The sequence below is a fragment of the Tursiops truncatus genome, chromosome 17 (assembly GCF_011762595.2).
Source record: "Tursiops truncatus isolate mTurTru1 chromosome 17, mTurTru1.mat.Y, whole genome shotgun sequence".
Classification (NCBI taxonomy): domain Eukaryota; kingdom Metazoa; phylum Chordata; class Mammalia; order Artiodactyla; family Delphinidae; genus Tursiops; species Tursiops truncatus.
Window position 1 is genome coordinate 57401533 of NC_047050.1, and position 23539 is coordinate 57425071.

Consider the following 23539-nt stretch of genomic DNA (forward strand, 5'->3'; position numbering starts at 1 on the left):
CTTATGTATAAGTGGATGCATCATTAACTTCAATAGCAATAAATTAAAGTGATTTTTCACTTCATTATCATATCCTGAATGAAATAAAATTAGCTTTCTAATAATGAGCCACAAATTTCTAATGTGTTTATCTTTACCAAATGCTTCTCAGCTCTGCTAAGTTGAAAGCTTCAAATCCATCAACCAATACATTGTTCCTTGGGTTTCACTTCAGGGACCAATTAAAAGCATAAACGTGTTTTCTTCCATTACACTAGGAGTTTTACCTCCAGCTGTTGGGATCTGGGCTTCTAAAACTATGAAGCATGATTATCCAAGGAGAAGGCACTTGAGACAGTTGGAGGAAAACACATTCTGTTGAAAGCTCGTTTATGCAAGCTTAGTGGTTCCTCCCTCCCCACTTTGTTCCGAGGGCACATGCGTCACTGAACATGTGGTAAATAATACACCTAGCACTGCAGCAGGAAAGGTGTTGCTCCTGAGCCTGGAGGGAAAGCTCCTGGCAGATAATCCAAGGGCTGGTAATTTATCACTTACACAGGCAGACCTCCTCTTGAGGGTCTCCTCTTACATCTCCAGTTCTGTAAAACTTTCCACTCAAGACTTGGGCAAATGTTTTCCAGATGGTAACAATCATGGTGTTACCTACTAATAGGAATCAAGGAAAAGTAATTGAATTAATTAGCAGGTCAAAAAGGAAAGGAAGCAGGTTTGTGCATGAAAGAAGAAAAAGAAGGAACCTCAGAGCTATCTAATCATCAACAGTCGAGGTCATTCAGGAAAAAGGGACTTGACTGAATGTCAAGAAACCTGAGACCTGGCCATCATCATGCTTCCTCCAAATCACAAGATTTGCATTCTTACAGACACAGGTTGAAATCTCAGTTCAGTCTCAAATTAACTGTATACAGTAGGCAAGTCACTTGACCTCTCTGAGCCTCAGTTTCCTTACATGCTGACAAAAAAGGTAAAACAATGCAAACTGTACACATAATACTGTTACAGATTTAGGTGCACAGATGTAAAACACCTAGCAAAGTGTCTGGCTACTAGTAGGCACTCAAAAAAAATGTCCATGCCCATCTTTGGTCAGTGGAATAACTGGCTCCAATTCTTCACCCTGCCTGAATCCATACCACTGTCATGACTGCATCTTGGGCAGAGTGCACTTTCCCACCCCTTGCTTTGGGCTTGACCACATGACTTGCTTTGACCAATAAATGTGGGCCGAAGTGACAGTGACTTCGGAGACTAAGCCTTAATAAGCCTTACACGTTTCTACTTGCCCTCTGCACCTCCACCTTCCCCACAGAACAACACACTGGCTGTCCCACTGGTCTAAGAAGGAGATGAAAGAGACCTCGAGCAGGGCTGTCCCAGCCCATCTGCAGAGCCACCAAGCCAAGCTCAACCCAGAGCGTTCAAACTCCATCCAACATGAAGACATCTGAGTGAGGATAATGATTGTTTGAAGCCACTGAGTTTTGAGGTCAATTAGTTTAGGCTGCAATATCTCACAGCTGTATCATCTCAAATTCCCTCTCTGAGTTATAATTGCATCTCTGCCCAGGACTTATTGAATGACTATCTTTTGCAATGCTAATATTACAGATTAGGCTTGGAAAATAGTAATCATAAATGTATCACAGAAACCTCTGCTGCATAATTGGTTTTGAAATCTCAATTTCCAAACTCGGATGTACAAGAAAAGTAGCTTTGTTATGATGAGACCTATTTCGTAACACTTTTATTACAAATCCCCTATTCTGCTGGGTAGCAGAAACATCTCTAGATCAATGCTGGGTTTCTTCTCCATCCAGGGCTGTATTTAAGTCTTGGAAGTTTTCCACAGAGCACGAGGAGAAGGAGTGCGGGACTGGGAGGGACAGTCTAGACCTCATAGTTCCTGGTTGTCAATCTCTGCAGGTCTCTGCTGAAATGTCTTGGTCGACGTCAGCAAGAAACCACGGTCTGATTCCTTCTTGGCTAACCTTTTGGAAGCCTATAATTATTCTCAACTGAAGGAACCTTGGAGCTGCTCACAGACATGCAAGGATTGTTCTAAAGCATCTGCAGCTCACTGGGGTGAAGGGGAATACACTGCATTGGTCTTGAAGTGTGTCTAGAAGTGCCAGATGGACATTTCCACTCCAGGCTCTTATTGTCTCTCCAGGTTCTCACAGAAAAGGGAGTATGGGTCCCTCTGCATGTAGATTCTCTAGGACTTCTTCTGAGACCTCTGCCTGGACTGAGCATGGAGTATGGCAGGGTCCAATGTCCCGTTTCTCAGGAGCCCAAATAGCTCCTCAAAACGTTTTCTTTCTAACTCTTCATTTCTTTGACTCTGGGGGACTTTTTCTATCAGACCTGAAGAGCTTTGTTGTTTTCCTTTCCATCATCTGAGAGACCTAGACTTTTGAAACTCAAAAGCTTTGACAAAATTTCCTTTTCTCTCTTTTGCTGGATAATCACTACCTTGAAACACTGAGTATGCAAAATCCTTACTGTGGCCTAAGTTGGTTAAAAAGTCAAAGGGCAACAGGCAATTCCAAGAAAAACAACCACAAACCTACCTCAGTTGATATTTCAAAACTATTTTCCTTCACAGCTGTATGTACTTGTTTCGTGGAATGCAAGAAACAATATTGTTAAATATTAATTTGTGCATTCGTCATGAAGGGTTTTTCATATATACTACCATTCTGTGCACATTAACTCAAGGAGATGTTGGGTAAGTGAGTGAGTTAATAAACTATATCAGCTCTTGGTTCTGGTTATGTTTTGGGTTCTTTGGTTTGTTTTGGATTCTTTTCTTTTTGGATGTTCATTCTCTGGCCCAGCTGTTCTTATGCCTAGATTAACCAGAGAAGTTGCCAGCTGTGATTTGCAGATGTGTTCCAGTTCCACGATGCCAGAAAAATTCAATTATGCACCCTAAGGTCATCTCTATAAAGCATGACCATAGTGACATTTTACAGTGAATAGTGACCATCAGAATACTTAGCCAGGAGCAGATTGTATCTGCTTATGTTATAGTGGCCAGAATAACCAGGTGTGAAACCAGTATTTTATTTATATTTACAGCCAAATTGAAGTAGGCAATGATCCAAGCAAAGGGTTGGCATTCAGCCCAATTCAAGCTGAGCAAGGGTGATTTCATGCTGCAAAGTGTGAACAAAAGTGCAAGCCATTATAGCATGTATTGAGAGTGCAAATAGAATAGAACCTCCCAGAGAGGGCAGATATCGAAGTGAACAAGCTGGCTTCTGAGTACGTACCTCAACTTGCAAATGGGAAGCAGGGATAAGATACGATTGTCACATATGCAGCACCACCTTATGGGACATTCTCTAGAGAGCTACTTTCAGGCTATCATGTTCCTCAAACTATTAATATCCGTGAAGTACTTAAGGAATTTTATATTTGTCCATTATTGAGTATGAGGGAGAGGATTTACTTTGTTACCTTAAAAAACTAAATAGACCAAATATACGAAATAACCCGTTTTCAAACATTGGACAACAGGCAGTGCAGGAGAGTGATTGATGAGAAAAGAGAAACAAAAGAGAGGATCCTTAGGATTTCCCATCTTAGTGTCTGGAGAAAGTTTTCAGGTTGGGAGTCCAAAGAGTGCCCAGAAGTCTCCTTGAGGTGACAGGGCAGATTTGAAAATGTGGGCAGCTCAAGGTGGCTCAAATTTATAGGGACAACAGCCATCAAGTAGGGTACTCCAAAGAGTATTGCCTCCATACTGAAGAACAATTAGTCCTCGACTAAAGGTTGATCTGATGTCACCTTAAATATGAAACTTGACAGGAACAATCTGTTCCCAAGTAACTTACCTGTGCCCCAGAACAACAACAACAAAAAAATCCAGAATATTTAAATGTTACAACCAACAAGATAAAATGTACAATATTTGGAATCCAATAAAAAATTACCAGGCAAGCAAAGAAGCAGGAAAATATGACCCATCATGAGGCAGAAAAATTCATCAATAAAAATGGACTCGTGAAACAGATGCTAAAAATAGACAACATTAAAGCATCTATTATAGCGATACTGCAGATATTCATAAAGGTAAAATACAGCATGAGAATGTTAAACAGAAACGTGGAAGGTATTTAAAAGAACCCAATGTAAACTTTTCACGATGAAAAGTAAAATGTCTATAATGAAGAAGAGGGTCAATGGTAGATACACAAAGCAGGAAAAAGTTCATGAATACATAGCAATTGAAACTATCTAAAATGAAAGCACAAAAACTGACTGAAAGAAATAATAAACCACTGTGGGAGCTGTGGGACCCCTTCAAGATGCTGAATATATATGTAATTGAAATCCCTGAAGTGGGAGTGTTAGAAAAAAAAATCAATATTTGAAGAAATAATGGCCAAATTTTTTCCAAATTTGATGAAAACTATAACCCTACAGATATAAGAATCTCCATGAACTCCAAGCACAATAAAACGACTCCAAGGCACATCAAAAGAAAATAAGTAAAATCAGTGATTAAGAGAAAATCTTAAAAACGGAGAGACTAGACATGTTCACAATAGAAAAACAAAACGAAAACAAAAATAAAGAAAAAAAACGACTGCAGACTTCTCATTGGAAAGAATGCAAGCCTACAACAGTGGAGCAACATCTTAAAAGACCTGAAAAAACTTTTCAACTTAGAGCTCTATTCCTAGTGAAAAATATCTTTCAAAACTGAAGGTGAAATAAAAACTCTATGAGATAACATGAAAGCTGAAAGAATTCATTATCAGTAGATCTCAGATATAAGAAATGTTAAAGGGAGACCTTGGGAGAGAAGAAAATGATACCAGATGGAAATGTGGATTTACATAAAGATGAGGGAAACCAGAATACTGTACAAATACATTGGGTAAATATAAAACATGATTTTTAATCGTATAAAGCTCTCTAAAAGACAGTTTATTGTTTTAATAAAGATAATACAGTTGCCCCTTGAACAATCTGGGGGCTAGGGGTGCTGACCCTCCGCAGAGTCAAAAATCTGAGAATAACTTATAATCAGCCCTCCGTATCCATGGTTCCTCAGTATTCACACTTCTTCCTATCCATGGTTTCATGTCCATGGATTCAACCAAGAGTGGATCGTGTAGTACTGAAGTACCTACTATCGAAAAAAATCTGCGTATAAGTGGATCTGTGCAGTTCAAACTTGTGTTATTCAAGGGTCAACTATAATGCATTGTGAGATATGTAACATATGTAGAAGTGAAATGCATATCAACAATAGCACAAAGGTCTCGAGACAGGAAACAGAAACAAACCCGCTGTGAGTTTCTTATACAGGGAGTGGTATCATGTTATCTGAACATAGACTGTGGTAAGATAAAGTTGCATCTAATAAACCCTAAAGCATCCATTATAAAAAGAAAGCAGAGTTTACCTAGTAACAAAGGAGATAAAATGAGATCATTTAAAAAACACTGACTTATTCCAAAAGAAGGTAAAAAGAGGAAAAGGGGACCAAAAAACAGATGAGAAAAATAGAAAACAAATAGCAGAATGTTATATTTAAATTAACCATATCAATAATCACATTACATGTGAATCATCTAAACCTTCCAATTAAAAGGTAGAGATTATCAGATTGGATAGAAACTCAGCACCCAGCAATATGCTGCCTACAAGTAATATTCTTTAATATAATGACACAAATAAGTTGAAAGTAAAAAGATATACTAATGTAAGTTTGGTTCAACATTTGAAAAATTTATCAAGTTATTCACTGTATTAAGAAGCTAGAGTTTGTCATACAGAGTGAAGTAAGTCAGAAAGAGAAACACAAATACCGTATGCTAACACATATATATAGAATCTAAAAAAAAAAAAAAGGTTATGAAGAACCTAGTGGCGGGACAGGAATAAAGACGCAGACGTAGAGAATGGACTTGAGGACACGGGGAGGGGGAAGGGTAAACTGGGACGAAGTGAGAGAGTGGCATGGACTTATATATACACTACCAAATGTAAAATAGATAGCTAGTGGGAAGCAGCTGCATAGCACAGGGAGATCAGCTCGGTGCTTTGTGACCACCTAGAGGGGTGGGATAGGGAGGGTGGGAGGGAGATGCAAGAGGGAGGAGATATGGGGATATATGTACATGTATAGCTGATTCACTTTGTTATAAAGCAGAAACTAACATACCATTGTAAAGCGATAATACTCCAATAGAGATGTTAAAAAAAAACGCTAGAAAACTGATAAAATAATTTCAATGTAAAAAAAGCGTTTGACAAAATCTAACATTCATTCATGATAAGAAATCTCAGCAAAGTAGGAACTGAAAGAAATTTCCTCATCCTGAAAAAGGATGCCTACAAAAGACCCACAGTAACATCATGTGAAATGGTGAAAGAATACAGGCTAGAACAGAGATCAAGAACAAGGTAGAATATCTGTCCTCACCATTTCTGTTTAACACTGTACTAGGCGTTTTAGACAGTTCAATAAGGCGAGTAAAAGATCTGAAAGTAAAAGCTGTCTTTACTCATAGATGACATGATCATCTATGTGGAAAATCCTAAGGATTTCACCAAAAAACTATTAGTACTAATAAATGAGCTTAGCAAGATTTTCGAATGGAAGGTCGATACACAAAAATCAATTGTATTTCTGTATACTAGAAACAATCATAAAGTGAAATTAAACATGTCAACAGATTATATGAAATACTTGGAATAAATCTGACAAAAGATGTGTGCGACCTATATACTGAATACTACAAAACGTTGGAAAGGGAAATTAAAGAAGGCCTAAATAAATGAAGAGTTATGTCATAGTCGTGGATTAAAAAACTCGATATTATTAAAATGTCAATTCTCCCCAAATTGATTTATAGATTCAATGCAATCTCAATCAAAATTATAGCAGGCTTTTGTATGTGTGGACTAGCAAGCTGTTTCTAAAACTTATGTGGAAGTGCAAAAGGACCTCGATTAGTCAAGACAAAATAGAGTCCAGAAATAGACCCACTTTACATTTGGTTAACTGAATTTCAAAAGAGGTGCTAAATTGGGCTTCCTTGGTGGTGCAGTGGTTGAGAGTCCACCTGCCGATGCAGGGGACGTGGGTTCATGCCCCGGTCCAGGAGGATCCCACATGCTGCGGAGCAGCTGGGCCCGTGAGCCATGGCCGCTGAGCCTTCGCGTCCGGAGCCTGTGCTCTACCACGGGAGAGGCCACAACAGTGAGAGGCCCACATACCACAAAAAAAAAAAAAAAAAAAAGAGGTGCTGAATTAATTAATGGGGAAAGGGTAATCTTTTCAACAATATGATGTTGGGAGAATTAGGAAGCCGTATGCAAATAAATAAACCTCAACCCTTACTTCCCTCTCTATATTAAAATTTCCTCAAAATGAGACATTGACCTAAATATAAGAGCTAAAATTATAAAACTTCCAAAAGAAATCATAGGAAGAAATCTTAGGTATCCTGAATTTGGCAAAGCTTTATTAAATAGGACATCAAAGGAACAAACTATAAAAGTAAAGCATCAATAAATTGGACTTCGTCAAAATTAAATATGTTTGCTCTTCAGGAGTCTGTGTAACAAAAATGAGAAGACAATAATGGGAGAATATATTTGCCAAACAAATCTGCCAGAGGACTTGCAGCTAGAATATATAAAGGTCCTTATACCTCAGTAGAAAGAGGGAAACAGCCTCATAAAAAGAAGAGGCAAATAAATTGAACATTTTACCAACATAAATATACGGATGGCAAAACAGCTCATGAAAATATGCTCAGCATCATTATTCATTAGATAAATGTAAGTTAAAACCATAGTGACACATCACTACACACCCACTTAGAATGGCTCAAATTAAAAGGACTGACCATACCAAATGCTGATGAGAATACATACAGAGCAACTAAATTCTCATACATTGCTGACGCGAATATAAAATGGTCAGGAAATGTGTCTCCGTTTCTTTAAACAGACACCTTCCTTATGACCCAGCTGTTCCATTCCTGGGTATTTACTCAAAAGAATTAGACCACATGTCCATACAAAGAGTTGTACGCAAATGTTTATAGTAGCTTTATATTTGTAATAGCAAAGAATGGACAAATCCCAAACATTCATCAACAAATGAATGGATAATCAAATTGTGATATATGTACATAATGGAATATTACTCAGCAATAAAAGGAAACAAACTATGAATACATACAACAGCATGGCTGAATCTCAAAATAATTATGCTGCATGAAAAATGCTGGACAAAAAGACAGTGTACTGTATTATTCCATTTACATAAAATTCTAGAAAATGCAAACTAATCTATACTGACAGAAAGCAGATCAATGGTTGCCTGTTACGGGGAATGGGGAAGAAGGGGATTACAAAGGGGCCCAAGGAACATACTGAGGTGATAGATACGCTTGTTTTCTTGACCGTGTTGATGGTTTTCGCAGGTATACATATATCTCAGACTCATAAACTTGCATAATTTCAATACATGCAGTTTATTTTATGCCAAGTATAACTCAATCAAGTTTTTAAAAAACGGTATTTCGTGAAAAAAAATAGTTTGCTTGGTCTAAACCACCACGATCACCAAAATTCGTTTTGTATTCCAACTGGATACACAATTATACTGCATGTCGGCACCCCCACCCTGGCAGCTCTCTGCAGCCAAGTCACTGAGTTCTGCAAATGAAATCAATGAAATAGGGCAGAAGACATGGGTATCACTTCCAGCTTGAGCCAAAAAAAAAAAAAAAACCCTTCTGAATAATTATCCACTCTGTCTTTTAAACCACATTTTGACTAAGCAGAGATTCTTCAGAGAATTCTGAGCATGACAGAACCACAAAATGGACTAAGCCTAAAACCCTGGATCACTGAAGCATGTGACTAGATTCACCCTCTTTGGGCTGTTTCAGGAAAAATAAATGCTTGTTCGTTAAGGAATCAAGGGTTGGAAGTTTTTTCTGTTATAGAAGCTGGCATTATCTTAACTAATAGAGAAGTTCATTCCTTAATTTTGGATGTTGCAATGACAATACATACATACATACATACGTACATACAAACATACATACATACATACGTACATACAAACAACGACCTAAACTAGAAGATACGGCATTGTCTTAGCAGTCAGGCGATGGGTGGTGAGGGAAAAGATACAACAGATTATATATCTGGAGACTTCTGTTAGATTCATTTGATAAAAATTTGGTAAAATTTTTACCCATGGTCACTTGGAAGAAAGACCACCCTTCTACGGGGCCTTCAGCAGTCTCTGCCTTTGTCATGACCTTGCCCTCTCCTCTGCGTGGTGTCAAAGCTCCCTCTGCTTCTTTCTCCCTTATCAGGTCACCTGTGCTTGCATTTAGGGCCAACCTGGATCGTCCAGGTGGACTCTCTTCCCATCTCAAGATCCCTAACTTAATCAATCTGCAAAGTCCTTTCTTTTTTTCCCACAGATAAAGTAACATTTCTAGGTTTCAGGTATTAGGACCTAACGTCTTTGGGTGCCATAATTTAACCTGCCACACAGACAAAGTTTTAATCAACTATTTTAAATACCTTCAAATAACTAAAGGAAACTATGTGTAAACAAAAGTATGAGATTGATGCCTCACCAAACAGAATATCAATGAAGAAATAGAAATTGTGAAAGAGAACAAAATAGAAAATTTGGAATTAAAAAGTAAAACAAATGAAATGAAAAATTCATTAAAGGGGCTCTAGCACATTCGAACAGGCAGAAGAAAAAGGAGGAGAAAGATAAAAGAAAGAAGAAATACTATCAGAGCTTCAGAGACCTGCGGGACATTACCCAGTATACTAACATACACAAAATGAAAGGGGAGAGAGACAGCGGCGGTTTGGGGTTACTGTGGGTTGTGTGTAAAAAGTTTGAAAAGTGCTGGCCTGAGGGTGCTAGAATTCTTTTTAAGGACAGCTATGTCCTTGTAGAAGACATAAGTCATAGGCCCAAATTCTTACTTTCTGAGGTTAAAGCAAAAGTGTTCACTGTAACGTAGCCAAACTGCAAATGCCATTTGTCTTTTGGGATGATTCTTACATGGAATAAGGAACATCTAAGGTTCCTATAGGGCCAGATGCTATTGAAATAGCCTTAGGAAACAAAATGGTCCACATCAGTAACTAATGAGACTTTGTTTCCATCGTATAATAAAGAAGTGTTATGTGTTTGACTCACAGGGTTATCTCCTTTAATCACCACAAAAGCCCTCCATGATTGGCAATATGGCTCTAATTTGACAAAGTGAGGTTCTGGACATTTTCACAATTTGTCCAGACTTATGCAGCTAGTCAGTAGCTGAGCTGAGATCTGAATGGGTTTCATCTGATTCCACGCAATCCAAATGCTGTATCACCAGTCCTTCACCTCTCCAAGAGACCTATGTGCATCTATAGTTTATATAGGAACATATTTTAAATGAAGATAAAGGCTCTCATTTATCTCCCCTTATTTGCAAATATTTAGAGATACAACTGACATACAACTTTACATTAGTTTCAGGTGTACAACATAACAATTTGATATTTGTATATATTGCAAAATGATCACCACGATAAGTCTAGTTAACATCTATCACCATACCTAGTTACAAAATTTTTAAAATTTGCAATCATTAAGAAAAATAGGGGCTTCCCTGGTGGCGCAGTGGTTGAGAGTCCGCCTGCCGATGCAGGGGACACAGGTTCGTGCCCCGGTCCGGGAAGATCCCACATGCCGCGGAGCGGCTGGACCCGTGAGCCATGGCCGCTAAGCCTGCGCGTCCGGAGCCTGTGCTCCGCAACGGGAGAGGCCACAACAGTGAGAGGCCCATGTACAGCCAAAAAAAAAAAAAAGAAAAAGAAAAAGAAAAATATTGTTTGCTGATCAAAAATAAGTCTGATGACTTCAAGACCAGACACTTATAATACAGTAGAACAAATGAGAAAATGTGTTACCAACATCTTTCACAAAGAAAGGGTGTGTTCTCCAAAGATTTCTAAATATTCCTTGGTTCCATGGGAAGGTAGCCTGTCCCAGAAAACTACTGTAGATAATGATGACAAATATTATCGGGTGAGATAAATAAATCTGAAAAATACAAACTATTAAGAATGACTTTACAATATACGTTTACAAACCTCCCACTTTCAGGACACTTAAGAGAGAAAAATCCTGCGGTTCAGTTTTCAGATTTAAAAAAAAAGAGGAAACGAATAGGCCAAGAAAAATGAACTGTGAAACAACAGCTCCTGCTACAGTATCTGAGGAGGATGTTCCTTTTCTTGGTCGGCTTTCAGGTCTCTAGGCCAATTCAAATATGTTGGGTCTCCTCCCACTTCGCAGGAAGCCCCTCCTTTTATCAGAAACTACTGTCAGGACTAGATTTTTAACTCACACTAAGTAGAAAGTGGTTTTTAAAGCCTAATGAGTCAGCTTCACAGTACAAGTTTAATAAAGGGGGAAATTTCAAAACTAATCCACATAAGTGAAAGGCTAGTCCCCAGAGTTGGTGAGAGGTGCCCAAGTCCCCTAGTTATAGGGTCTCCTAGCAAGGCTATTAAGAAAGGATCTAACGCCATTAATCCTGCCTGCATACTTGACAAGTCACAGGTACTTGAAATATTGGTCACTGTTTGCCACCTGTTAGTTTTTAGTGGGGCCACAAGATGGCGCTCCTCTCCAACTGTTAACAGTGCACCGGGCAGGGCCCCAGGTGCATAGAAGCACTGCACACAAAAAACTTCCTAAAGACACAGGGAGGGTCCCCCTGTCTTACCCGCTGCCCCGCTCAGCTGAATGATACACTAAAGCTTCAGACAAAAGGAAATTAAATGCTTGAATAATGAGCTACTTCATCCTGAATTCTAGTAAATACTTAATCATAGATCCTTTAACACATGGCATCAGAAACATTCACTATTGAAAAGAATAATACTGCAAACCACTTTTAAGAAAGATTTTATGCTCTGTTTCTGAGACACTGTCCCCCTGAGTCAATGAAAAAGCAGGCAATGATGCTTTTTTTAAAAATTTATTTTATTTTATTTATTTTATTTTTGGCTGCACTGGGTCTTTGTTGCTGCACGCAGGCTTTCTCTAGTTGCAGCGAGCGGGGGCTACTCCTCGTTGCTGTGCACAGGCTTCTCATTGCGGTGGCTTCTCTTGTTGTGGAGCAGGGGCTCCAGGCACACGGGCTTCAGTAGTTGTGGCACGGAGGCTCAGTAGTTGTGGCACATGGGCTCAGTAGTTGTGGCTCGTGGGCTCGAGAGCGCAGGCTCAGTAGTTGTGGCACACGGGCTTAGTTGCTCCGTGGCGTGTGGGATCTTCCCAGACCAGGGCTCGGACCTGTGTCCCCTGCATTGGCAGGTGGATTCTTAACCACTGCACCACCAGGGAAGCCCAACTGATGCTTTTTCTATTGAGAAATTTCTCCAGGCTTGTGATGAATTTTATTTATTTCTCTTTGGGGGCTGGGGAGATGAACTAGTTGGCAGAGTTTCTACTACAGATTTTTAGCGGGCCTCGATTGTTGACTCAGAAAACATACATTCACTCTTTACAAACACACACATACACAAACACACGTGTGTACACACAGGCCTCATCTTCGGATAACCTGAATCATGACGAGCTGGGCTCCACGTCCCCCGGCAGAGAAGGCTCCTGCCTGACCCGTCTCCTGAAACCTACTCGCAGGCAAAGGCTGCACCTTCACCCAAGCCAGCTCTGATGCTACTTCTGTGCCAGCCTCCTGTTTTTAAGCACATTTGGTGAACATAACCAAAGCAGCGCTTAGAACCTCGTTGGTGAATGTCACAAAGAAACTTCCAACACACAGTTCAGAAAAACATGTGATTACAGCAAAAACTACACTTGGCTGGAAGAAGTTTTCTCCTGCGTGGAAAAGAGCAGAAAGGAGATGGATAGAGACGGGCTTATTCCGTAGATAGCACACATTTTCTCGTTCAAAAAACGCTTCATTCACTAAAGTGGTGACATTTGAGAGAAATAGGTGTTTTTTTGTAATCAACCCTCCTACCCCCCGGGCAAATTTGCATCTCATCTCTCTTCTCCTAACCCCCTCAGGACTCACCCCCTGCTCCCGGGCTCGGGCTCGAGCAGGAAGGCAGGCTGGTCCCCGAGCTGTGCACGAGCTCTGCCTACTGGTAGCTAGGGAGAAAGACAGGCTCTCTCAAACCCGCCTAAGACTGGCCAAATTAAAAGTAGGATTTTTCTCCTGAATTTAGTCCAAGTTGTAAAAAACTGCTTAAACACACACACAAATATGAATAAAATTATAGTTTAACTTTAATGTATTTGGAGGGACCATTTGGTTTAACGTTCTGAAAAAATATTTTCACCAATGGATTGATTATGCAAATATATGCCACAGTAAAATCAGCTTTCAATTCGATCTTGTGTATGTGTTTTTAAGGGTGTGGAAAGACGATCCTGAGACCCAGAGAGCTCTGCTGGCTCTGATGGAGTGTGTGAAACTTCCTGATCCATTCCATAACAAGACAGTAAGCATTTGCTTTGTCTTATGTCCGCAGTAATGGACCCTAGGAGATTAAAGAATGAGTCTCCAACAGACCCTCAGAAGTCCAGAGGCAGCTGTGAGTGACAGGCTGGCAGCTGGAGGGAACCACATAGTAGAGTAGGTCAAAATTTTGACTGTTTTCCCTGTTCTATATTGAGTTGACCCTGGAACTGTTACTCTCCCTTCTTGCCTTAGTATGGATTGATGTTTCTGTTCTAAATTCTTACGATTTGTGAGACGTGATTCAGAATTATCCCAGCATTCTCTTGTTGTGTGGGACATTGATTTGACAAATACTTATGTGTCCAACACTGTTCTTAGACGCTCAACTATAAAGACAAAGAAGACTTGACGGCCACTTTCACAGCCTCACAGAGGAGAACAGGCCGAACCGGGTATAGTGGGGCTAAGAGAGGAGGGGTTTGCTGGATAGCGATGTACGGTACCAGATGATTTAGTAATTTAATAACAACACGCTATGTGTGCGGCGCTTTTAGGTTTTGGATGACACTCTTTCTTGGGAATCCAACCAGCCTATGGCTGCCACCCACCCACTTTGGACTTGTCAGAAGTATTCTCCCTATTGTCGGCTCTGGGGTTCTAATACATCATGCACAATTAAATAATATCTAGGGACGCTTTTCACCTTTAGCCCTTCCCCTGTTTTCTCAAAAGCAAGTAATTATCTGCTCTCATCATGATTAGTTTAGAGGCCATAATATCCTTAGTGATATTGCATTGATGGATTTTTTCCAACCCCTGTGAAATCTGCTGCCCTCCCATTTCACACCCATAACAGACATGGCATTTATCCACTCGGGGGAAGGTAACACCACTGAGAATAAAGACGTCATTTCCTAAGCTTTGGGCTTCAAACTGAAGTGATTGAAGTCTACAGCCAGCCAGTAGTCAGAAAGTAAGTGTTTTTACGTTGTAAAAGAAAAACAAAGTTTTGCTGAGTGATGAAAGGATTTTAGAATTGCAGCAAGCCAGACACTGGAGAACTGACACTAGAACAGATCACACAGCAGGGAAGAATTCAGAGGAAGGCATGAAAGAGCATGTCTAACGCTCTGGATGTCGTATGGGGAGGAGCTTTGGGCATAACCTTAGGAACAAACGGCCTCACTTTCTTCTCCCCCGTCTTTGGGGCTAGAAATCAAAAGCTGGGATGGAAATATCTGGGTGGGTTTTGGTTGGTGCGTGTTCCATCTCTGAACTTGAGATATGGTAAAAGTCCCTCAGAACATCTTAAAGTTCAGAAAGGTGCCACAGTGACTTGACCCAGAGTGGCAGCGGCTAAGGGAAGACCTGAGGGCTGCCTCACAGATTATAGCACCAGCAGCGTTGGGTTCAGAAAGCACCTAAAAGGGTTGGTGGACCAAAAGGGCAGGAAAATAAAGCTGCAGAAAGCAAGGACCTTATAACTGGAGGCGATGGCAGAATGCCTGACTACCAGCATAAAATTCAACAGAGGGGTGAACCAGGGGCACTTTGGGGACACCAACACAGGACAGCAGTGACCATGGAGGACCTGGACCTCTCAGTGCAAGCCTTCCTAGAGGAAGACCCCCGCATGGGAGGCCATGTGTCCCTCTGCTCATCTGAACGTACTCAACCCGTGTCTGTACCCAGATGATATCTTCAGAGGAGGAAGAGGAAGAACCACCCCTGAAAAAGGTGAACAGTTCCGTTAGGGAGTTTCAACTTGAGACTGGAAAAATACACATATATATTTACCTACATATACATATACGCAGTCGTCCCTTGGTATCCAAGGAGGCAGATACCAAAATAGGAGGATGCTCAAGTCCCTTAAATAAAACGGCACAGTATTTGCATATAACATACACAGACCCTCCTCTAAATCACCCATCCTTGAAATCATCTCTAGATTGCTCATAATACCTAATACAACGTAAATGGTTGTAGATGCAATGCAAATGCTATGTAAATAGTTGTAAATACTATGTAAATAGTTGCTGGTGTGTCAAGTTTTGCTTTTTGGAACTTTCTGGAAATTTTTTCTGAATATTTTCAACCTGTAGTTGGTTCAACCAGATATGGAGGGCTGTTGCTACTCATATATGTGTGTGTACAAATATCAGTATATATATTTTACAGATGTTATACATATATACGTACATATACAGATATATCTACATATGTGTGTGTGTGTGTTTATTTATTGTGGTTAGGGAGCCAGTTTGCACTGGCTAGTGAAAGCCAATTGAAAGCATCTTCTCCCAGCTACCCACTTAGCAACATCACACTGACAGCCTGAAACTGGCCACAGTGGGGGTATTTACACCACAGGTGATAAATGTTACAAATCAGAAACTCCCCCTGCAAAAGCTGATTGTTAAACACTGATCAGCACACTCTACATACATCATTTAATGTATGTATATGTGTGCGTGTGTGTGTGTGTGTGTGTGTGTGTGTATGCTTTTTCACCACAGACTGAGTTTTAAAAAAGGAGAGACTAAGTTACGTTTATTAAGCATTCCCTCCCATATCTCATCCTTCGAGTACACACATACACACACACACACACACACACACACACAATCATCATCAGAAATGAGAATTTCAGAGCAAGGTGGGATCTGTTATTTAAAAGAAAAAGTTATAGTTTCTGTACATATCAGACACGAAGAGTAAATTTCAGCCCCGTGATGAAATTCTAAGGAGAAATATATGTCTGGGGTCGATACAGAAACGTCCCCCGCTGCTGCCTCTGTCATCCCGGGGCTGGTGGAGGAAACCTGCATTTGACTCTGAGCTCCACCACTTACTGTGAGATCTTGCAAAAATTATTCCTCCTCTCCGTTTCCCTTTTCTCATCTGTAAAAGGGAGGTAAAACATGCTTATCTAGTAGGAAAGTTGAGAAGAACGATGCAAGTGCTTGTCAACATTAGCTTAATAAACAATAACCGCTAATAAAGGATAATGACTCAGTTAATTACAACCGGCCTGTTCTCTCATTCATCTGCTGATGGGCTGGAGAGAGCCACCAGGAATGGGCGGGTAGGTGGGGCTCACAGTCTGCTACAAAAAGGCATCACCCCATACTTTTAAAAACAGCTGCAGAGCCTGCAGGCGACGATGTGGCCAGAGGACATGGGAGAGTGAGCCTCAGGGCAGAGCGGCAGCAGGACTTCTGAGACCTGAGAGCCGCCTCCACTTTCCAGGAGCAAAATCCTAACGCTGGGCACACGAGGAGCTTTCTTAAAACAAAAGCGAAAGGCCTGCTTGCACGCACAGCCTCTCAAAGGCAACGTGTTCATGTGGCAACGAGATACAGCAAGGCCAGCCAGCACCCAGGGGACGGCGAGGGCTGACACAGCGGTAGACTGAATCCGTGTACACGCCTCCCAAAAAGGGAGGTACAAAAATCAGAGAGAGGTGAACGAGAGCAGGAAGGGGCTCTTTTATTCCCGGTTAAATGTGGCATTCAAGGATGTGATCCCTGTGAGCGGGAACGCGGCGGCTGATGGCAGAGAGGCGAGCGCGGGCTGGCGTTTTAATACGTGCTGTCTGCGCCGGGAAGGAAGACGCCGGATGGCTGCCCGAATCTCCTAACTTTTAATTAGCCACATCCCGGAGGACAAATTAAAGGATGTGCCAATAATACCTGAAACCCAGGTTAGAGGTTCTGGAACTGTCAGACGGCAGGCAGTTCCTTAGAAGTGGAGGAATTTTCCTTGATATTTCCACACCCTGTGGGTAGCAGAGGGAGAGGTGGATGCAGAGGAAAGGATTTGAGAATCCTGATGCGCCTGCCGGCGCCCGGCTGGCCTCTCTCTCTCGACATTTCCTCCTCTCCAGCCCCCAGCCTACCCCTCCTCCAGCTCCCCCATCCCAGCTCGAAACACATAAGCTGCTCAGGCTGTGAAGTAACCGGCATAACATTAAAACAAGAGGAGGGGAGGGGTTCAAGGGAAAGACGCCCAGCAGTCACACTTACGATCTGTTTTAGAGGATCAAACGGAAGAACGGCTGCAATGACCCAGCCGTCCTACCCTTCACAGCCTTCCTTTCTGAGAACTCTTTGAAGCTGAGACACGGTACTCCTGGGGCGGACCTCCTTTAGTTTAGGTTTCCAGAGGTGCTGGGTGAGGCGGCAATGCCAGAAACGGATGTATAAAACATGAGGCATAGGAGCTGGCAGATAAGACCGAAACTAGGGTGCACGGCAGAGGAAGAGCTGGTACAATGGGGGGTGTGAGCACCACGAAGGTGCACCAGAACCGGAGCAGAGGTATCTGGACCCCTGTGTGCCTCAGACCAGCAAGAGCAGGCTGTGTTCTGGACGCCCATCACTGGGCTGAAAGTGGCTCTTCGTCTCCCAGAACCAAGAAGGATGCCTTTGTTTACAGTTGGGAGTTAGGAAACAGAGTTAGGGAAATTGGTTAGAATGTTAAAAAGTCCCAGAGCAGGACTTCCCTATTATTACATATGCAAAAACACACCATTGTTGTTATTGGTACCGTCCTTTAGTCAATCGATCTACTCATACATATTTATGGGCACCTGCCTTGTTTCATGACTGCGCTGGGCATAGTAAGGTTTCAGGAGACAGTCCTTGGACTCAAAATGCATGAAGTCCAGCGTAAAGATGAATCTATCATCAACAGCAAAGTCCCATGGATGAGGAAATGCTATTGGGTGGGCCAAAAGGTTCATTAGGCTTTTTCTGTAAGCTGGGTCTAGTAGCACTTAGTTGTCTTTAACTTCATCAGAACAACTTTGTTAGACTGTATGTGACAGCTGTTCTATCAGTGCGCATTGAAAAAAAGACTTATCAAAATTGGTGAATTTTTGTGTAGCCATTTTAATATTGAAGATGGAAGGGAAAAAAGCACCATTTTTGGCTTTATTACTTCAAGGTAAAAGAATAGGTAAAAATGCAACTGAAATGCAAAGAAAGATTTGTGCAGTGTAAAGGATAATGGCTCAGTTCATTACAACCGGCCTGTTCGCTCATTCATCTGCTGATGGGCTGGAGAGAGCCACCCGGAATGGGCGGGTAGGTGGGGCTCACAGTCTGCTACAAAAAGGCATCACCCCATACTTTTAAAAACAGCTGAAGAGCTGTTTTTAAAGAAAGTGCTGTGACTGATCGAACATGTTAAAAGTGGTTTGCAAAGTTTCATGCCGGAGATTTCTCGCTGGACGATGCTCCACGGTCGGGTAAACCAGTTGAAGTTGATAGCGATCAGATTGAAACAATAATTGAGAACAATCAACGTTATACCACGCGGGAGACAGCTGACATACTCAAAACATCAAAATCAAGCGCTGAAAATCATTTGCACCAGCTTGGTTATGTGAATCGCCTTGACGTTTGGGTTCCACATAAGTTAAGCGAAAAAAACCTTCTTGACCATATTTCCACATGCAGTTCTCTACTGAAACGTACTGAAAACGTTCCATTTTTTAAACAGATTGTGACGCGTGATGAAACGTGGATACTGTACAATAATGTGGAATGGAAGAGATCGTGGGGCAAGTGAAATGAACCACCACCAACCACACCAAAGGCCAGTCTTCATCTGAAGAAGGTGATGTTGTGTATATGGTGGGATTGGAAGGGAGTCCTCTATTATGAGCTTCTTCCGGAAAACCAAACGATTAATTCCAACAAGTACTGCTCCCTATTAGACCAACCGAAAGCAGCACTCGACAAAAATCGTCCAGAATTAGTCAACAGAAAACACATGATCTTCCATCAGGATAATGCAAGACCGAATATTTCCTTGATGACCAGGAAAAAACTGTTACAGCTTGGCTGGGAAGTTCTGATTCATCCGCTGTATTCACCAGACATTGCACCTTCGGATTTCCATTTATTTTGGTCTTTATAAAATTCTCTTAAGGGAAAAAATTTCTAGTCCCTGGAAGACTGTAAAAGGCACCTGGAACAATTCTTTGCTCAAAAAGATAAAAAGTTTTGGGAAGATGGAATTATGAAGTTGCCTGAAAAATGGCAGAAGGTAGTGGAACAAAAGGGTGAATACGTTGTTCAATAAAGTTCTCAGTGAAAGTGAAAAATGTGTCTTTTATTTTTTAAAACCAAAGGCACTTTTTGGCCCAGCCAATATATACATCAATAAATTCATGGAACCTCATGAGTCTAAAAAAAGGTGGTTGTTTATTCCTCTGTAAATTCCTTGAGAACAAGGAATGTGATCTCACTCTTCACTTCATCTTCAGCACCCAGAGTAACATCACAAGCAAAGTAAGAATCCCGTAAATGTCACTGGAGTCAGCTTACTCCTCCCATTTGTGGGGGGTAAAGGACACCAGAAAAGCTCCTATCGTGAAGGCCCTTTCTCAGCACAGGAGGCAGAGCTCAGTAGCAGAAAGAGAACAAGTGTTTGGCTCAGAACACTTCATCCAAGGTCTTTCCACACTACTGCTTACTGTGTGTCCTTGGACAAGATGCTTTAACTCTCTCTGCCTTAGTTTTTTCATCTGTAAAATAGGGATAAATATAACTTATATCAAGCTCTATTGTGAGGATAAAACGAGAGTACGCAAGTAAAAGAGCAAACTTTAAAAGGAGACAAATAATGAGGTGTAGTGATGATGACAGTGATCTGCTTTCCCACCTCTGGGCTAAGCACTGTAAATTACCTTGGGAAATGATAACATTCAATGCTCCCATCACCTGGTGTGAATGAGGGCGGCAAATTTCCTCTGGCAGTCAAATGGCCTTGATCCAGTGTAGGGGGCCTGGGCACCAAAGGCTTCAAAGACTTATCTAGGGCCTTCCCATACCAAGTTTAGATTTATGGAAAAAGAATTTTCTTTCGAGTGGAAAGAAGAATCTTTGTAGCACCTGATGCAACCTCAGTCTTCCTATCAAGGGGTAGAGAAGGGTCTTTGAGATGCTGCTTCAAACCCAAGACATCCAAAGCCAACGGAGAGGCCAGCAACAACCATCTTGGCAAATCTCTTGGCACGTTCCACGTCAGCCTCTTTTTATGCTCTTTGTGGCAGGAATGCCCAAGGAGAAACTGAGCTCGGGCAGAGTAAGAGGGCATAGTAGGAAGAAAAAGGGGAGGAGTTCTTTTATCTGTGAACACACATTTGTCCTCCGTAAACCTTAGCTACAGGGTGTTAGACAGAAGGCTGTCCCTTCTCACCCTTCCTCTCCAGCTCTTTTATGCTAGGCAGGGCCAGAACTAGGCAAGACAACCCAAGTACCTAGGGCCAAAGTTCAAGGGCACTTCACCTCATTGGCAGGGTGCAGCTTGATACAAACAAACCATGGAAGGTTGCCTTAAATAAGGAAAGAAATGCAAAGGACCAGCAATCAGCCTGAGGCTGGGGATAAAGAAAATGGGGGCTAGGGAAGCCACCATTGCCTGGAAAGATGTGTATTATATGTAAGATTCAGATCCCTGGAACACCAGCTAACTGAGTTACTAGCTCCCCTTCCTGTGGCCATTACTGATTCACTGGCCACCTGCCACTACAGACTCACAGGATCCCAGAACTATTAGGGTCAGGGCAACTGTTCCATGTTCTTTGGTTTTTTATATTTTTCACCTACATTTTATTTTTTATTGTTTTTTTAATTGAAGTGTAGGTGCTGTAAAATATTATATAAATTACAGGTGTACAATACAGTGATTCACAATTTTTAAAGGTCATACTCCATTCACAGTTATTATAAAATACTGGCTATGCTCTCCCTGTTGTACAATATATCCTTGTTGCTTATTTTATACATAATAGTTTGTACCTCCTAATTACCTTAAATGTAAATGGATTAAATGCTCCAACCAAGAGACACAGACTGCTTGAATGGATACAAAAACAAGACCTGCATACATGCTGTCTGCAAGAGACCCACTTCAGACCTAGGGACAAATACAGACTGAAAATGAGGGGATGGAAAAAGATATTCCATGCAAATGGAAATCAAAAGAAAGCTGGAGTAGCAATTCTCATATCAGACAAAATAGACTTTAAAATAAAGACTATTAGAAGAGACAAAGAAGGACACTACATAATGATCAAGGGATAAATCCAAGAAGAAGATATAACAATCGCAAATATTTATACACCCAACATAGGAGCACCTCAATACATAAGGCAAATGCTAACAGCCATAAAGGGGAAATCGACAGTAACACATTCATAGTAGGGGACTTTAACACCCCACTTTCACCAATGGACAGATCATTCAAAATAAAGAAGGAAACACAAGCTTTAAATGATACATTAAACAAGATGGACTTAATTGATATTATAGGACATTCCATCCCAAAACAGCAGAATATACTTTCTTCTCAAGGGCTCATGGAACATTCTCCAGGATAGACCATATCTTGGGTCAAAAATCAAGCCTTTGTAAATTTAAGAAAATTGAAATCGTATCAAGTATCTTTTCCAACCACAATGCTATTAGACACGATATCAATTACAGGAAAAAGAACTGCAAAAAATACAAACACATGGAGGCTAAACAATACGTTACTAAATACCAAGAGATCACTGACGAAATCAAAGAGGAAATCAAAAAATACCTAGAAACAAATGACAATGAAAACACGACAACCCAAAACCTACGGGATGCAGCAAAAGCAGTTCTAAGAGGGAAGTTTATAGCAATACAATCCTACCTCAAGAAACAAGAAACATCTCAAATAGACAACCTAACCTTACACCTAAAGCAATTAGAGAAAGAAGAACAAAAAAAGCCCAAAGATAGCAGAAGGAAAGAAATCATAAAGGTCAGGTCAGAAAAAAATGAAAAAGAAATGAAGCAAACGATAGCAAAGATCAATAAAACCAAAAGCTGGCTTGTTTGAGAAGATAAACAAAATTGATAAAACATTAGCCAGACTCATCAAGGAAAAGAGGAAGAGGACTCAAATGAATAAAATTAGAAATGAAAAATAAGTAAAAACTGACACTGCAGAAATACAAAGGACCATGAGAGATTACTACAAGCAACTATATGCCAATAAAATGGACAACCTGGAAGAAATGGACAAATTCTTAGAAAAGCACAACCTTCTGAGACTAAACCAGGAAGAAGTAGAAAATATAAACACCCAATCACAAGCACTGAAATTGAAACTGTGATTAAAAATATTCCAACAAACAAAAGCCCAGGACCAGATGGCTTCACAGGCGAATTCTATCAAACATTTAGAGACGGGCTAACACATATCCTTCTCAAACTCTTCCAAAATATAGCAGAGAGGAACACTCCCAAACTCATTCTACGAGGCCACTATCACACTGATACAAAAACCAGATAAAGATGTCACAAAGTAAGAAAACCTACAGGCCAATATCACTGATGAACATAGATGCAAAAATCCTTAACAAAATACTAGCAAAGAGAATCCAACAGCACATTAAAAGGATCATACCCCATGATCAAGTGGGATTTATCCCAGGAATGCAAGGACTCTTCAATATAGGCAAATCAATCAATATGATACACCATATTAACAAACTGAAGGATAAAAACCATATGATAATCTTAATAAATGCAGAAAAAGCTTTCAACAGTATTCAACACCCATTTAAGATAAAAACTCCCCCAAGAGTGAGCATAGAGGGAACCTACCTCAACATAATAAAGGCCATATATGACAAAAAGGCCATATATGACAGCCAACAGAGTGGAAAACTGAAAGCATTTCCTCTAAGATCAGGAAAAAGACAAGGTTGCCCACTCTTACCACTATCATTTAACATAGTTTTGGAAGTTTTAGCGGCAGCAATCAGAGAAGAAAGAGAAATAAAAGGAATCCAAATCAGAAAAGGAGTAAAACTGTCACTGTATGCAGATGACATGATATTATACACAGAGAATCCTAAAGATGCTACCAGAAAACTACTAGATCTAACCAATGAATTTGGTAGAGTAGTAGGATACAAAACTAATGCACAGAAATCTCTGGCATTCCTATACACTAATGATGAAAAATCTGAAAGAGAAATT